We start from the raw sequence: 13,881 nt of genomic DNA, 5'->3' as shown, positions 1-13,881 counted from the left end.
AACAATGTTATACCTGGCTCAAGCTGGGCTCCTCCACACCTTCCTGATTGGAAGGCCCAGGTTGGGCGTTGGAAGCCTCAGCAGGGGTGGAATGAAGCGTAGAAGGAAGGAAGGAAGGAAGAAGGAAGCGTGTAATGAAGAGTGGAGAGTGATTCCCTGACCTCACTCTGAAAAATGCATCCTCTCATAGTACCACAGCCTGGGGACATAAACTTCATCTCCTGCACCTTCTTGCGCTCCCTCAGATTTGTACTCCTCAGGCCACCAATTTCCGTTTTTAAATAGGTGATGTCTGCCCTGGGGACCACTGGCTTCACCAGCTTCAGCCGTTTCTCCATCGCTGCCTGCCTCTTTAATTTGTTGCTGTAATGGGGATGTTTAGCCTGCCACAGACAGCGCAGCTCCTTGTACTTGTCAATGAACAGGGGGAGAAAGCTGTGGTCGTTAAACCCATCCATATTATCTGCAAGACACAACACAAGACAAACCCTAATGTCAGGCTAAACTCTCCTAATCTTGCCTCAATCTAGAAGCAGTATAGGCTAGTGATGTACCAAGTTAAAATTTCGAATGATCGGCGCGTCAGTTCCTCCCTCTGCTCACAGATCGTACGTACGACACACGCATGTTGCAGTTTATATACAGTGAAACTCCGCCCGCCCCTGATGTTCTTTCTAGTCTATTCCCCGCCCCTTCTCTTTCGGCACAGTGGGGAGAGCAAATGGCGGAGACACAGCAGGTGCGCACAAAGTATACCAGTAACAAGGAGGAGGAGGACGAGGAAAGCCCGGAGCCAGAAACGTCCCGATCCCGGAGGAGAAGATTTAAGACCTCAAATATGTCTTTTGGAAAGATGTTGGAGAAAGTGGACATATTGAAGAGGAATGACTATGATGGGAAGTATGGACCATACCCAAAGTTCAGGCCAAGATCATGACTAAAGTTGTGAAGAGTCTCCAGAAGAATTTTGGGGTACGACAATCCATGGATCAACTGAGGAAACGCTGATCAGACCTGAAACTGAGGGAGCACGATCAGTACAGAAGGATCAAGCGAGTTCTTCAAAAAAGTAAGTAGTTGTGTGTTCATATTAAGATTATTGCTTGCATACTGCTCCATGTGCTTTGATTTAATGTTGTACAGTTTAAAATGGCCACTTTCATGTTCATGGTTTCAATCGTTTGTAATAAACATCGTTCGTTAGCCCACTCCAAAGACGATGTTTTGGCAAGTTGCACTTGACTACATTTGTTCACAAAACAGGTAAGTATTCCGGCTTTAGAAAGTGTCAAAAATAATGTTTTCAGCTTTGAACTCTGGCAAAAAACACGATTGTAGGACACTTCCAAGCAATGTTTCATATTCTTATTTCTGCCCTTAAATATCTGTGTGCTAAGTATTCCTTTTTTACATTCTCATAGGGGAGAGAAGACTCGGGACATCTGAGGATACCAGGGACCCCCCACCTCCCAAAGAAGGGGAAATACCAACACCAGAAGCAGAGGAGGAGGAAGGAGAGAGTGTAGAAATAGGCGAAATTGGCACCACAACAGGTGAGTATCTGAGACCACAGCTTCAGGTAAGCTAATCAATGTATGCCTGCATATATATAATACACAGTGTTTTTTTGGTTTATTTTTAGGTGATGTGGATATTGTGGAAGAAGAATCGCAATTTAGCAGTGAAAGTGCCCAGATCGGGCATTGGAGAGATAATGGGGTGCAATCGCGATTTAGATAATATCAAGAAAAACATCAATGATGTTCAACAAAAAATCAACAACATCATTGATGTTTTAGGGAGAAAATGAAACTCAAAACTAGCTAGCATCCATTTTCATTTTTAAAAAATTAGAAAATCCAAATTTGGAAGATGCACACAATGTGTCAACATGTGCTATCTCCCATCATGGGGGATCAATGTACGTGTTTTGTGGGTGCAACCCCTTCCTTGCTACTAAAGTGGCTGAGAGGAAGGGGTTGCACCCCCAAAACAAGTACATTGATCCCCCATGATGGGAGATAGCACATGTTGACATTAGGCATGGGATCAGGTGGAAAATGGCCACTTTTTGATTCACAATTTGTGTGCATCTTCCAAATTTGGTTTTTACAGCGGTGACACCCCATGTGATGAAGGCAATATCCACACAGTTTGGACATACGCGTGTCTGATATTGTCTTCACTTTTCAAAGTTGAACTTTGTAAGTTCCTGTGTTCTGTATATTATGCTTTGATACATGCCTGTTTACACAAAAATGCCAAATTATATTATGTTATGTTACCAAAAATAATGTTATATACACCAAATATGTTGGTTTGTTGTAAAAACCTTTTCTAAACGCATATGTGAATGTGCTTTGAGTAAAAAGTTTAATTATGAACAATGTGTGGCTTCCTTTTTCAATGCACAAAAGCAGTATTTGTAGTAAAGTTGTTGTTTTCTGTGACAATGGTTGTTATTTACTAAAGGCATATCCACTTTGCACTCCAAGTGCAGTTTCAGGTGCACTTTAGCAGTGCACTTGTAGTCCATAGTGGATTTGCCTTTCGTAAATAACACCCACAGTGCTTTTTAATTTGCCTCAATCACGCCATTTTCATGACTCCAGACATTTCTGTCATGGTGCTGAAAATGAGCAATATTTTTGTCAGTAATGCACTATATACATTAACAACAAAAACAAGGTGTGTGTGTGTGTAGCAGACCCACAACATAATAATATTTTTATCTGAAGAAGAGACTTTCACCTCATCTCTCACAGAAATTGGGTTTACACTGTTGAAGAAAAAGGCCCAAAAAATAACCAAAAAAAAAAAAAGCTAGGAGACCTTAAAGAGGAGCTGGCCATTATCCCAAAAGTGTTCTCCACTACTCTTCTGGCACTGACCAGCCGGAAATTAAAGACCCTCTGGTCCGGGGTGAGGGTCCTCATCAGGAATGGCTGCATCAGATGGTTTCCGACCGCAAACGCCTCATCCGCGAAGAAGACGAAGGGGAGTCCTTCCGCATTCTCCTCTGGAGGTGGCAAGCCCAGACTGCCACTCTGGAGATGCCAGTAGAACTCTCAGATGCCAGTAGAAGTCTGCGCAATCACTCCACCATCCGGCATCTGGCCATTTTTCGTCATGTCGCTGACACCACCGCCAACATCACAATACTATTATACCCCTTGTAATAATAATAATAATAATAATAATAATACATTTCAAAAAGTATTTAAAACCAAAAGTATAAGGTCCCCTTATAACATTCTTCACCCCCCCCCCATTCCCCCCCCCCTCTGATGGCCCATTGCAAAAAATTAGGGGGGGTGTTTTGGACAGGTAACCCTCCTGGGGGAGAGAGGTTCCTAATGAGTTTGGACAACCAAAAAAAAAAAACCCTCTGGCACTCTACATGAATTTAAGCACACACATAACATTTGTACACATTTTAGGGGGTGTTTAGGGGAAAGCAATACTATGGAGCTGACAAAATACATTGCTAAGTGACTAGGCTAGAGGTATATGGGCCCAGAAGAGCATGCTGGGGAGGTTAGTGAAGGCAAATATGCATGAAGGACAAAAAAGGAACTTTAAAAGCTTCCAGCATGCATGAGGACAAAGGGGCACAGCATATCAATTACAGCATATTACAATCATGGTAATTAGGGAACAATGAAAACATTGCAAACATTAAATACATAGAATGTGATGTTAAAGGAAAAATCTTACCTTTTAATATAGTCCTTCTGTAGGACCTGTATGATGGCAGAACAGGTCTCTGGAATAATGATCCCCAGAGCCTGGGGGGAGATGCCTGTGGAGAACTTGAGGTCCTGAAGGCTTCTCCCTGTCTCCAAGTACCGCAAGGTGGCAACTAGCCTCTGCTCTGGAAGTGATGGCTTGCTGTATGCAGGTATCCTGCCTGCTGATATAAGGGGACAGCAAAGCTAACAGACAGTGAAAAACGGGGTCTGTCATCTGGAGATAATTCCTGAAATCATCAGGATTATTCTCCCCGGATCTCATGAAGCAAAGGCATGTGCAAGAATTGGTCATGCTGGAGCATCCAATTCTTGCTCCATGAATTCCTCGCCCTGTTTATGGACTGGGCTTGTGTCAAAGCTAAAAGCCCAACACCAAGCCCCTGCACAGCACGAACTCTACGATGAATACGTACATGAAACATGGCTTCAGAACGGTCAGCTGGTCAGAACGGACTAACAGAAAGCACCGATAAACAGCAAGGCCTGAAAGACCGATCTGAAAACCATAAACGAGAGCACAATAAGCACTGAAAATCAAAGCGTACTATACCAAGATATAGTCCGCAATGACCAACAAATGCGAACTGACTACACGCACTGATAAGCAGATACGCACAAACTGTAGAGCAGTAACAATCTGAAGCACAAATCTGAAAAGTGTGAATTGTCTCTAACTAAACTTCTACTAACACGCGATAAACACGAGATCAGCAGAAGGAGCCCAAAGGGTGAACTTCCCTTTTCTAGTCCCGTTGTATGTGGTTTACGTCACCACGTTCTTGACGAGTGGAAATTCTGACAACTTTGTCCAACCGTGTGTAGGCAACACCAGTTCCAGACTAAATCCGTCTGAACTTATCCGACGGATTTGGTGATCGGAATGTCCGACCAGTACGGGGGCTAAGACCAATATGGCATAAGTGGGGAACCATCATGGTATGGGATCCTCGGTTGATACCAGTTAACAGAGATTTAACTGGCATTGGGAGATGGGTATCAGCATGGGAAGGTCGGTGTGCAGGGACTGGGGACCTTGTGTGGCCACACTGATACGAAGAAAATTTGGTCAGTGCCTTCAGTGATCCTCAACATGGTTACAACGTATCTGTGAAAGGATTGTTGGCAAATAAATGTTATGGTTAAATGTTAATAAAATGGTTGGTGCGGCCCATTTACTCCAAAATGGGTGTCATCTGGTTATTGATAGGTTAAGTAAGGTTATGGTATTTTAGGTAAAATAAAATAAAACAAATTCCCCCACCAACGGGGTTTTTTGGCAGCAATAAACAATGAGCGTAGCATAATATAAAAAGATTATTTTATTGTATGGTAAAAATATGAGCTTCACCTAGGTATTTAAAACAAAAAATAGAGCCAGGCTCTCATATACAAGAAATACAATGACATCAATGGGCATACACTAAGCAGACCTAACTATAAATATACTGTATAAAATTTTATACTAATTTTATACAAAAACCCTGTTGGTGGGGGAATTTGTTTTATTTTTTCGATTTATAGGGGTGAGCAGCACCCTCCCCGCTCTTGCCAGCAGTGTGTTCTTTCCAATATCATGGTATTTTAGGTATAGGCAGTTTGCAGCTGTCTTACCATAGTCATGTGATCGTGCTGCTCACGCGCCCCCTGCGTCGCGTGGGCAGCACGCTCTCTGATCGTCAAGTTTGGACTCAGCTGATCACAGAGCAGGGTAAAGGGCCAATCACATCGCGGCTCCTTACTACATGAGCAGCTGCCAGCCAATGACAGCTGATCACGAAAGAAAACGGAAGCCGGTTATCAGCTTTTTTTCTCCTCACGATCAGCGCGAGGAGAGAAGTCAAAAGTCGGTAACCGTCTTCTGTTACAGGGACATCGGTCCCTTCAGCAACCATTAGCGCAAATCGGTGCCCCCTATCAGTTCCCACCAGTGCCACCTATAAGGGACCAACAGTGCTTCTAATCAGTGCCCATCAGTGTCACCTGTCAGTGCCCATTAGTGACTCCTCATCGGTGTCACCTTCCAGTGCCGCCTATCAGTGCCCATCAGTGCTGCCTATCAGGGCCATCTCTCAGTGCCCTTCAGTGCCGCATATCAGTGCCACCTATCAGTACAGCCTCATAAATGCCCATAAGTGCTGCCTCATCAGTGCCTATCAATGTCCATCAGTGAAGGAGAAAAATTACTAGTTTGCAAAATTTTATAACAAACTATGAAAAATGTTTTGTTTTTTTTTCAGAGTTTTTGGTCTTTTTTTGTTTCTTTAGCAAAAAAAAAAACCCAGTGAAAATGTATTAATTAGAATCTATTTGTGTGAAAATATAAATAAAATTGTAGTTTGAGTACAGTGTTGCATGACCGCAATTTTCATTCAAATTGTGACAGGTGAAACAAATTGGGCTGGGCAGGAAGGGGGTATAAGTGCCCAGTAAGCAATTGGTTAACAATGATAAAGTTTTCAGCAAAAATGTGTGCTGTGCCTCCCTTCTGACTGTAATAACTTAATTAAAGAGCACTCCATAGGAGAACGCTGAGGATCTGATGCCGCTGCTGAACAGGTAGGCTGAGTTTAGTAACTATACCGTCTGGTCACACAAGAGTTAATCATACGTAGAAGTGCTTGGGTGTAGCTATAGTGACCTGAAGCCTGGCGGAATGTGGAGGAACCTGCTCCTACCAATAGCAACAGAGTAAGGTTCCTGTCTGACCGAAACTAGTTCCCTTTAACGTAGACCTGAGCATGACAAAAATACTTTGCAACGTGGCAGAGGATTAAGAAGTTTACTGTTGCCCTTTCCTTGGCTAGATAAGCTGTTGGAAAAATAAGCCTCTGTGGAATTTATTTATGTTGTTTAGTCATATGTGTAAAATAGGTTACAGTAGCCTTACTATTCTTTAGATACACTTAATGTCAAAGAGTATCTTAAAGGGGCTGAACATGAAATATTTTATTATATTATTATACAGGATTTATATAGTGCCAACAGTTTTCGCAAGGCTTTACATGAGGGCAGACGGTATAGTTACAAATCATTTAAGAAAACCCCTGCCCATTGGCTGGGACACCCCATATACCCATAACCTGACCTTGCATTGCCTTTCTCATATCTAATGCCACCAAGTACCGGGCCACCTAGCGGAAAAAGAGAGAAGTGCAGCAATTACAGACTTAAGCCTCGTACACACGGTACGATTGTTGGCCAACCAAGCGCCTGATTTTTGTCAAAAGGTCGTGTGCCAGGATTTTGTCTTGCATACTAACATTACACAATTGTCGTGCACAAACATGAATTTTGTGACGTACTACGAGGAATTTCAGCTCTTGAGCGCCACCCTTTGTGCCCCTTCTGCTAATTTCATGTTTGGTGAGCATTTATTCCGAGCATGTGTTTATATTTTTGACTTTTGTGTGACAGATTTGTGTACTGACCTTACGAAAATCAATCGTGGAGCCGTTATCTGCCAAAAGTTTACTAGTCTGCCATCCAACATTTGTTGGCCAAAAATTGGACAACAATTGTCAAAGGGAGCGTACTAACGGTAAGAATTTAGGAAAATAGTCTGTCAACAGACAATCCCCTTCCAACAATCAAACCGGTTGTATGAGGCTTTAGAGTGAAATCAATTGATCCTCAACAATTAACCAAGGCAGCTATACCTGGCAGGTAAATTTAGGAGCAACCCTGCCTAAACACCAGGGTGCTACATTTAATTTGTTAGAAACCCTGCCTAAACACCAGGGTGCTACATCAGAAGAGTTGAAGCTGTTATAGCTGCAAAGAGTGAGCCAACTCAATATTGAACCCTACGGACCCTACGGATGCCATTAAAGTTCACGTGCATGTAAAGGCAGGCGTCACAATACTTTTGTTAATATAGTGTGTGTATGTATGTATGTGTGTGTGTGTGTGTGTGTGTATATATATATATATATATATATATATATATATATATATATATATTCATACCTGGATGGACTTGGACGTAAGTGAATGCCATCTAGCCCACTACAAGATTTAATCTGGCCAGCAGCTAGGGTGAGTGGTGTATCCTTAATAAGTTCAGTTTGAGAATTCAGGTTAGCAAAGGTTGCCAATGGTCTCTACTTCTACCCTAACCCCAAATTTCCCCTCCACTGCGCAATCTCCAGCACAGGTCTCCCTCTCAGTTGCTCTGTGATCATCCCTGTCCAGACTTGTTCTACCTCCCGACTCCTGCCCTGCTGCTACAGCCAAGCTGTAAGCCTAACAGTTGTAAGGGGGACTCGGATGAAAGAGGGGACACTGATGTATAAAGGGACTCTGGTGTTAGGAAAACTCTGATGGATACCCTGATGTAAAGGGAGACTGTGATAGAAAAGGGACTCTAATGTAAGTGGGAACAAGGATGTATGAAGGGACTCTGATGTAAGGGGGACTTGGATGGGGACTCATTCATTCATTTATAAAAACTGTTTTTTTTTTCAGCAGGCGAATTTTTGTAAAATATACAATGTGGCCTTCAAACTGGAAATTTTGAAGGCCTCTGGCCTATTGTCAGGGCTTGGCTTGGCCCTTCCTTCTCTGGGCTGGCTACTCGGCTGTCGGCTAATTGCCAGCTCTCATCTATCTCCACAGTTACCCAGCTGTTCCTGATCCTGCTCGTCTGACCTGCCTACTTAAGGCTGTCCAGCTCACTTCATCTCTGCCTTCGCCTTGGTCACATCACAAGAAACCATCTCCTGCGTTCCTGTTTAAAGACTGGCTTGCTGGCATCCCTTCTGGCTCCTTATCCTGCTTGCTGGTCCTCCACTTGGATCCCTGACTTCTGGCCTGGCTGATTACCTGATCTGGTTATTGAAGTCTGACCTGGCTGACTACTCGATCCGGTTACTGGACTCTGGCTATGCTTTGACTACTTACACTCTATTTACCTTTTTATTAATAAACAAGTGTGATTTAATTGTACTTCTGTCTTGGTCTTGGAACTTGGTTCATGGTTTCTGATACCTATGTAAAAAGAATTTTTATTTTATTTAAAACTGACCTTCAAGTGGAACTATATTCACCTTACCTACAGCACTGTGGCATCCACAAGCTCCTGACATCTTGCCCAATCCTCTCCTGGGTTTCGGATCTTTGGCCATTTAGATTGGCCGTGTTGGGTTGATACATCCCAGGTACTCAGCAGATACTGGGATTGTACAATGAGCTGCACATGCTCAGCTCAATGTACATTGTCAAAAACATTACAAACAGACAAGTAAGATCCTTTATTGCAGAAGAGACACAATGGGGTTGATTTACTAAAGGCAAGTAGACTGTGCACTTTGCATGTGCAGTTGCTCCAGAGCTTAGTAAATGAGGTAAAGCTACACTTTGCAAAGAATACCCAATCATATGCAGGCCAGGGTCCCCATAGATCCCCCTTTAGAGCAGGGTCCCCGTAGATCCCCCTTTAGAGCAGGCTAGAGTCCCCATAGATCCCCCTTTAGAGCAGGGTCCCCATAGACCCCCCCTTTAGAGCAAGCTAGAGTCCCCATAGATCTCCAATTAGAGCAGGGTTCCCCATAGATCCCCCTTACATTATGATCCGATTCTTCTAGTGGAGTTATAGGAATATGACACATACACGACTCATGACGAGGAAGCTGGGGTCCAGGGCACAGAGTGGGCACTGGCAGGTTTAGAGAAGGAAGTTCCGCTCTCCTCATCTAAAGGTCAGGGCCTGGGGGTGGGGCAAGCACCTGATTGGTTGATAAGACGCCAGCAGCCTACCAAGCAGCAGGCCGGGGCGGGGGAGCTGCTGTGACTGTCAGACCGCATATTCATCCGTCCTACTTCTCTGACCAACTCCCCGCAGCCCAATGCAAAACGGGTGGATCGGGTGGCCACGGACCCTGGAAGGAGCGCCCACGGACACCAGTGTCTGTGTACAGACACCTTGCTGATCCCTGATGATGGAAGTCAGCAGAGCTTACCCTCATTTACTAAGCTTGGAAGCAACTGCACTTTGCAAAGTGCACAGCCTATTTGACTTTAGTAAATAAATCAATCAACCCCTATGTCCCATTCCCTGTGGAAAGCATCTTCTGTGGAGAAGTTACAATGGTCATGAGTGAACTTGCCAACTGGTAAGGCCCTGATGGTGTGGGACGGATTACAGTTGGAAGCATGCAAAGTGACATTACCAGATTGCTACTGCAAAGTACACCAGATTATTATTAGTAAAGCAGGGGCGGACTGACAACTCATGGGGCCCCCGGGCAATAGGAGATTATGGGGCCCTGGGCAATAGGAGTTTATGGGACCACACAGTATACAGACACATACTGTCCCTGGTTTTATTGAGCCTGGCAACCCTGATGGGGCCCTCGGGCAGTGCCCGAGTGCCACAATGGTCAGTTCGCCCCTGAGTAAATGCTATGGGGGCCACAGGAGGTCATTACAGGAGGTAGATGAGAGCAGCAATGAAGGTGGAGGAGGGGGATGTAGAGGAGACTGTTCACCTTGTAAGGATGGAAGGGGAAGAGGATGTGTGCTGTGTAGCTGGCCGAACAGTATACAATCCCATCATACAATCTCTGTACATTTTCCTTTATGCTGAATATACACCATACAATCTGATTGTACAATCTCTTTTAAATTGGACACACACTATACAACAGTGGCGGCTGGTGGTGAATTTTTTGGGTGGAGGGGGCGGCAAACAAACCTGGCCCCCCCACATTGCTCAATCACCCACTCGCTCACCTGCCAGCCCCGCACTTACCCCATCCAGGTCATGGCTTTGACGGCTTCCTCTCTACTTCTCCTCCCAGCCAAGCAGATCTTAGGACTCCCAGCTAATCGGGTCTCAGGACTCCCGGCCAATTGGGCCTTGGTACCCGCTTCCTGATTGGCTGGGAGGAGTAGCAGGAAGACATTAGCGAATATAAATTAGCTGTTGTCACACAGGTGGGTGGGCTCAAGGCACAGTGCTCTGCTTCCCTAGTCTACCCTTTCTGAAGCCAGTTAGAGCCTCAGGCTCTAATCGTGCTTCAAAATAAAATAAAAACATTGAAATCCATGCGTCTGGTGCCCTGCAAAGAGATTAGGGGCGGGGCACATGGCTTAGGAAGGCAGCACCTCTTATGAGCGGCCGCCACTGCTATACAATCTTATTGTACAGTTTATGCATAACCGCCTGAAGATTTACCAAAACGATATTTGTATCCAATCAGGAAGGCCTTTGCACTGCACAGCTGAAGGTAGATCTAAAGGAGATTGTACAATCGAATTGTATGGTTTATGGCCAGCTTTAGGGGGAACAAGAATGACAAGCATGGTGCAGTGTAGGGATTCATAGAACACAGGACAAGTAAGGATGAGGACAAGAAGGAGAAGGCACATGATGGAGTTTGATGCATTTTGTCATATGGTTCCTCTATGGCAGTGGTCTTCAAACTGTGGGCCAGGGGCCAGATGTAGCCCTTTGCTTGCCTTTATCAGGCCCTTGGGACACTATTCCTCCCACTGATACAAGTCACTATTCCTTCTACACCAATGATGGGCATAATTCTTGTCGCTGATACCAACAATAGGGCACTATTCCTACCACTCAGCCCAACAATGAGGCACTATTCTTTCCACTGATACCAATGATGGGACTCAATTCCACCCACTGAAACAAATGATGGGGCACTATTCTTCCCACTGAGCTCAAAAATGGAGCACTATTCCTTCCACTGATACAAGGCACTATTCCTTCTACACCAACAAAGGGGCATTATTTTTATTACTGATACCAACAGTAGGGCACTTTTCCTACCACTGAGCCCATTCCTATCACTGAGCCCAACAATGGGGCACTATTCCTACCACCGAGCCCAACAATGGGGCACTATTCCTATCACTGAGCCCAACAATGGGGCACTATTCCTACCACAGAGCCCAACAACGGGGCACTATTCTTCCCACTGAGCCCAACAGTGGGGCACTATTGCTACCACCGAGCCCAACAATGGGGCACTATTGCTACCACCGAGCCCAACAATGGGGCACTATTGCTACCACTGAGCCCAACAAGGGGGCACTATTCCTATCACTGAGCCCAACAATGGGGCACTATTCCTACCATTGAGCCCAACAATAGGGTACTATTCCTACCATTGAGCCCAACAATAGGGCACTATTCCTACCATTGAGCCCAACAATGGGGCACTATTCCTATCACTGAGCCCAACAATGGGGCACTATTCCTACCACTGAGCCCAACAATGGGGCACTATTTCTACCTCTGAGCCTAACAATGGGGCACTATTCCTATAACTAACAATGGGGCACTATTCTTCCCACTGAGCCCAACAGTGGGGCACTATTCCTACCACTGAGCCCAACAATGATGGGACTCTATTCCTCCCACTGACACCTATGATGGGGCACTATTCCTTCCCCTGATACCATCAATGGGGCACTATTCTTCCAGTAATACCAATGATGGGGCATTATTTACTACCATTGACAGAGGACATTTTATACGCACACTGACCACAGTCCTCCTCAAACTCTAAAGGACAGTAAACTGGCCCTTTATGCAGAAAGTTTAGAGACCCCTGCTCTATGGTGTAAAAGCTGATCTCATACCAAAGCTCCTCACACACCTTACAATCTGATTGTACAATCCTCTTTAGATTTATCATCAAGTATGTAATGCAAGGTCCTGCCTGACTGTATACAGATTGATTGGATAGTTTGGGTAGGTCCTCGTGTTACATAGTTTTGGTAGATTTGACCACTTGAGCTCCAGAAGGTTGAACCACCCTCCATGACCAGGCCATTTTTTGCTAATGGTAATTGCGCGGTCATACAAAGCTGTACCCAAATAACATTTATTTAATTTTTTTTAAACAAATGGTGGTATTTGATCACCTGGGTTTTTTTTATTTTTATAGACCAACAATTTTGAAAAAACAAACAAACAACATTTTTTACTTTCTGCTATAAAACACATCCAATAACAAAAAAACAAACAAACAGCTTCTTCATAAATTTAGGCCAAAATGAATTCTGCTACATGTAAAAAAAATTCTAAAAACTGTACATTGAATGGTTTGTGTGAAAGTTAAAATGTCAATAACAATCGATGGTATATATACTGGATTTTTATTTTTTTTATACTAGTAATGGCGGTGATCAGCAACTTATAGTGGGACTGGTTTTGAGATCTTAGTGCATGTGTAGAGGTGCACTTTTTTTTCTACCCTGTTTCCCCAAAAATAAGACCTAGCGTGATGTCGGTGTTGGCTGCAATATAAGCCCTACCCCCCAAATAAGCCCTACCCCGTTTCCCCAAAAATAAGCCCTACCCTGAAAATAAGACCTACAAGGACTTTAACTAGGGCTTATTTGGGGGGTAGGGCTTATATTGAAGCCATCACCGACAATCACGCTAGGTCTTATTTTTGGGGAAACAGGGTAACTGTAGGCATTTGCATTGTTATGCATCAATGGGGGTTATTTACGAAAGGAAAATCCACTTTGCACTGAAAGTGCATTTGGAAGTGCAGTCGCTCTAAATCTAAGGGGTAGATTTAAAATGAGGGGAAGCTCTGCTAATTTTAGCATCCAATCATGTGCAAGCTAAAATGCTGTTTTTAATTTTCCTTGCATGTTCCCCTCGGATCTACCGCGACTTTACTTCCAAGTGCACTTGCAGTGCAAAGTGGATTTTCCTTTAGTAAATAACCTCCAATGTGTGTTTTCTTTGTGCATTAATGTGCATTTTCAATGCATTTTTTTTCCCTAAAATATGGCGTGCATAAATTTAACCACCATTGATCAAGACATGTTAAAGCAGAACCAAAATTCTCAAAAATACTCACCTCCTCATTCCAGCAATGTGACGGTTAACCCCATGCTGGCCGCTGTCATCTTCTCATTGACTACTTCTGGGTGCCAGGTTTTCAAGCCTCCATCATTTCTGGAACCGTCCAATTGTACTGGGAATGCAGTGTGCATTCAATAGCAGACTGCAGGAGTGCCATTAATTGTTAATGGCACACTCATGCATCAGGAACTGTGGCACGGTTTTGGGAATGCAAAACCGCATGGTGCCAAAACACTATATAGTTTTATGTGGCCGCTTTTTTTTTTTTTTTTTTTTAAAGGGTCA

At 44.0% G+C, this 13,881-nt stretch overlaps 1 long non-coding RNA gene across 2 annotated transcripts in view; it reads left to right on the top strand.

The window, feature by feature from the left end:
* The window catches only part of LOC143983230 (uncharacterized), a 49,525-nt gene extending 40,829 nt beyond the window's left edge, over window positions 1-8,696 (top strand). For both annotated transcript variants that reach the window (XR_013274585.1, XR_013274586.1), the window contains exon 3: window positions 8,367-8,696. This is a non-coding gene — a long non-coding RNA (uncharacterized LOC143983230). The remainder of the gene's footprint in view (window positions 1-8,366) is intronic.
* The last annotated feature ends 5,185 nt before the right edge of the window (window positions 8,697-13,881 follow it).

Source organism: Lithobates pipiens, unplaced genomic scaffold (assembly GCF_037356315.1).
Source record: "Lithobates pipiens isolate NorthernLeopardFrog02 unplaced genomic scaffold, aLitPip1_a1.2 Scaffold_1, whole genome shotgun sequence".
NCBI lineage: Eukaryota > Metazoa > Chordata > Amphibia > Anura > Ranidae > Lithobates > Lithobates pipiens.
This window is presented reverse-complemented; position numbering and strand designations above follow the sequence as displayed.